Genomic DNA, 4,997 nt, shown 5'->3' with positions numbered 1-4,997 from the left:
TGTCTTCGCATAGTAAACTGCTTTTAAAAATCATGCATAAAATTGGCAAAGACCCGGTGGTCCCATGGTAAAATGCCAGACTACTTAGCAAGCCATTGTAGAATCGATCCTTGTCAATGAAAGTCTAGCTATACTGATAAAGAGTAAACTCTGAAACATGCATGTATATAGATGACTTACTTTTATGCACGTAGTAATTATTAATTAATAATTAATATATATATATATATATATATATATAGGGCGTCCATAAAGTTCGTGTGCACTTTAAAAAATTTATAACTTTATATTTGCGCTAGAAATAATCTGTAAAAAAATGTTATAAAGTTTCATGTATCTAGTTTTAAGTATAGTTATTGAATAATTTTTCACCACAAAATTCGTAATAATTTTTAGATAAGCAAAAAAATAAGAAAAAAATATTTTCTTTTGTTTTTCAGAATCAATTTGATCCCATGCCTTCAATTGAGGATAAAGTAAACTGTGTCCTTTGGTTGGCTGAATTGAAATCTACTATTGCTGTACAAAGAAAGTTTAGAATTGAATACAATAAAAAAAAGCGCCTCATAGGAACACCATTGTTAAATGGATGAAAAAATTTAAAGAGACTGGCTCTGTCCATGATAAACCACGGTCTGGAAGGCTATGTGTCAGTGACGAAAGTGTTGCTTCCATAGAAGAATCCTTTACTGCAAGTCCAAGAAATCTGTAAAACGGGCATTATTGGAGCTTGGGCTGCCAAAGTCTACTGTGCATAAGATTCTGCGGGCAAAACTTCATATGAAAGCTTACTAAATTCAATTATATCAACAGTTGTTAGAAGAGGATTATTATGCATGGCTAACTTTCTGTCACCAGTTCAATGAAAAACTTTGCAATGATGATGCATTTGAGTAATTTACTGTTTTCTGATGAAGCAAAGTTTCACATTAGTGGCAAGGTCAACAGGCATAATTGCCGACTTTGGGGAACTAAAAACCCAGATGAAACTGTTGAACATGAAAGGGACTCTCTTAAAGTTAATGTGTGGTGTGCTTTGGGAATAAATCGAATAATAGGGCCATATTTTTTTGAAGATCGTGTTATTAACAGTGACAGCTACTTAGATATGTTGCAGAATTACGTTATTCCGCAACTTGAACAATTAAACTTGAAAGACGATAGTGTTTCAACAAGATGGAGCTTCTTGTCACTTTTCTCGGCGTATTAGACAGTTTCTAAATCAGGAATTTCCTAACAGATGGATCAGAAGGGGTAGACCATTTCATTGGCCTCCACGTTCGCCAGATTTGACTCCATTAGATTTTTTTATAGGGACATGTGAAAACAACTGTGTATGCAACCAAACCTAGTTCATTGGAAGATTTGAAAGCTAGAATAACTAATGTGATTTCAGGCATTACTATAAATCATTTGACAAATGTTTTTCGTAAACTGCAAAATCGTATTACCCTTTGTATTGCTAATGATGGAGGGCATGTGGAAAGTTAAATAAATTTAAATAAAAGCTTAAAAAATATAGATTTACTTTTTTCAATCCATTTTACAGATTATTTCTATTGCAAATACAAATAAAGTTATAAATTTTTTAAAGTGCACACGGACTTTATGGACACCCTATACACACACACACATATATATATATGTGTGTGTATATATATATGTGTGTGTGTGTATATATATATATATATGTGTGTGTGTGTGTATGTACATATATGTATGTATATATACATATATATAAAATGAAAATTCTATTTTCTGGAATATATATATATATATATATATATATATATATATATATATATATATATATTCCAGAACATTGAATTTTCATTTTATATATATACTAGCATTTCAGCCCGGCGTTGCCCGGGTGTTTGGAGGTGTATGCTGAGCAAAAAAAAAAAGAGTATTTTTTTTTAATTTGACCCCTATTATGACCCCTTAAAATTTATAGTTTCGGGCTCAAATCACTTTATTAAATTAGATCCAGGTCAAAGGAACCTATATCTAAAATTTCAAGCGTCTAGACCCAAAATTGTCGGAGGAGTTTGGTAGAGTTCTCAAAGGTCAAATCGTTGAAATTTGACCCCTTAACAGCCAAATTTCTGGCTGACGCCCGTCACATCGATTTTCCCAAATCTCAGTACCCAGTATTTCAAATTTCGAGTCTATAGACTAAAAATTGACAGAGTTATTGCGTAGGGAAATGTACACAGACAGACAGACAGACAGACACGTTCACTTTTATAGATATATAGATAGATAGACAGATAGATGAAACAAAAATATATACGTATACATAAATATATATGGAAACGATTTTGTGTTCATTGTAAGCTTTTTACGCAAATATTTCGCAAGTATAAATCATGTAGAATATCTGCATGAATATAATTACCCGTAATAGTTAACTAAAGGTGATCACCCTATAAGAAAACTGAAAAAACTAATAGGGAATTAATTAAAAATGAATGTTTAAAAGAATATGCAAATTAGTTAGATCTTTTGCTTATGAATGCAATTCGATAACTCATATATAAGAAAATTGTATTTTCTTTTTAAATAAATAGAAAAATAGGGTTTTTAATATGAATATCACTACACACCAAAGGAATACGGAATTATAGGTATATATATATATATATATATATATATATATATACACAACTTTTTCTGGAATATATATATATATATATATATATATATATATATATATTCCAGAAAATAGAATTTTCATTTTTTTTCCATTAGCGGACCATTTAAAATTAGAAGAAAAAGTCGTCCATGTAATGTTTTGGAGGGTTTAGTATAAGAACAGAACCAAAAAGAGAAATATGAAATACGACAGGATTTATTGACTCCTCTTACAACCCGCGTGGGACTCGATTACATTGCATTTCTTTGTCTCTCATTCCAAAATAGTTCAATAAAAGGAAAGAGGGTTAACAGTCCAAGGGAGGTAATTCCGATTATTCCACATCCCCCTTTCAAGTCCCAAATTCATAGTGAAAGTTTCTCTGGTGGTTTAATTTTTCTACCACTCTTTGTATATTTTACTTTGGGACTTTCTGAGTTAAAGGATTGGATATCCTCATGTACAGTTGACTGCACATCTGTCTGGTTAGTTTGTCGCATTAAATTATTGTAGCTGCACTCAGGAATGTCTCTGGATGCATTTGGTAAGGCAGATAATTCTGTCGGTGCAGCTATTTGAGGAAAATCGATGTGCTCATTTCTTTTTCGAAGATGGTTTCTGTTTCTACGAAACAATCCTGAGTCCGTTTCAACCAGGAGTGATCTTGGAGTAACAGTATCTACCACTTTGGCTGGGCTCGTTTTTGATGTTTTCACCTAAACTGCCTGTCCTTGGGTAACAGGGGTTTGTTCTCTAGTTCTATGACATTGATCAAAATACAACTTTTGTTTCATTTTGTCCCGAGCGTCTGCTTCTTTGAATTTTTCGACATTTTGTTGATAATTTTCATTTTGGTGAGGAAGTGCTGGAATGCGAGTCCTGAGTTTCCTATTCATCAACAATTCTGCAGGGCTTTGGCCATGCTGTAGTGGAGTAGTACGGTAATTAAGTAAAGCAATGTAAGGATCCTTTGACTTTTTAAAAAGATTTTTGACTGTCTGAACAGCACGTTCTGCTTCGCCATTGCCTTGAGGATGGTGTGGGCTGCTGGTAAGGTGAATAAAACCATAGATTTTTGCAAACTCCAGGAAATCTTTAGATATAAATTGAGGGCCATTGTCACTTATTATCATTTCAGGTATACCATACTTAGCAAATATTGATTTGCATTGGTTTACGATACAACTTGCATTGGTATTTTCAAGATGTGATATTTCTATCCATCTTGAATAATAGTCTATAACTATGAGGTATTTGTGGCCATTCAATTCAAATAAATCCATTGCAACTTTTTGCCAAGGGTAGTCTGGCAACTTGGTTGGTTGTAGGGGTTCTGGCGGATATCTTCTTTCTCTTTCTCAAATACTACATTTTTCTATTTTCTCCCCTATTTGCTTTGAAAGTCCTGACCACCAAACATTACTCCGTGCCAATGCTCTACATTTCACTATACCTTGGTGTCCCTCATGAAGACGAATCCAAGATGTCTTTTTGAAGATCTGCAGGGATGATTAGTCGGTTCTGATACAGTAAAAGTCCTTGGCAGACTGTAAGGTCCTGCCTTATAAACCAGTAAGGTCTTAGCTGAGGGTCTTGTGTAGCAGTTTCATGCCAATGGTCCATTTTATAATAGTTCATGACTTGACTGCAGATTTTGTCAGAGTGTTGTTTCACCCTTATTTCTTCCAATCTCCTGTCAGTAACAGAGATGTTTTGTATAATTGAATGGATGAACATGTCTGTCTCTGTCTCCTGCTCAAATTCATGTTTGGTTGGTAGGCTGTTTGGAGCTCTAGATAGTGTCTGCTGTAATGAGATTTTTCCCAGCGGTATGCATGATTTCATAGGTGAATCTCATTAAGCGCATATGGAAGCGTTGTATTCTTGGGGTTAGTTCATCAAGCCGTTTTGTTTTTAATAATGCCAATAATGGCTTGTGATCCGTTTCAATTATGAACTCATGCAGCCCAATCAAAAAGTCGGCAAATTTTTTGCAACACCAAGTGACTGCAAGGGCTTCTTTCTCGACCTGAGCATATCTCTGTTCCATTTCAGTAAGTGCTCTCGATGCATAAAATACAGGTCTCCAGTCATTCCCTTGTTTCTGGAGCAGTACTCCTCCCAAGCCATAGGAAGATGCATCAGCCGAAATTTTTGTTGGCTTATCAGCACTATAATGGAGCAGTACCGGTGCAGAACTCAGATTTTTCTTTAATGTTTTAAATGCAGTTTCCTGAGGCTCATCTCAAATCCATGCATTGTCTTTCCTCAGGAGATCTCTGAGTTGTTTTGTGGTCTCTGCTAAATTTTCAGCAAATTTATCAACATGATTTGCCATCCCTAGCAGTCGTCGCAGTTC

The sequence above is a fragment of the Euprymna scolopes genome, chromosome 23, assembly GCF_053919585.1.
Source record: "Euprymna scolopes isolate OS-2025 chromosome 23, ASM5391958v1, whole genome shotgun sequence".
In the NCBI taxonomy this organism is placed as follows: Eukaryota; Metazoa; Mollusca; class Cephalopoda; order Sepiida; family Sepiolidae; genus Euprymna; species Euprymna scolopes.
The sequence above is the reverse complement of the archived record's forward strand: the minus strand, read 5'-3'. Positions refer to the sequence as shown.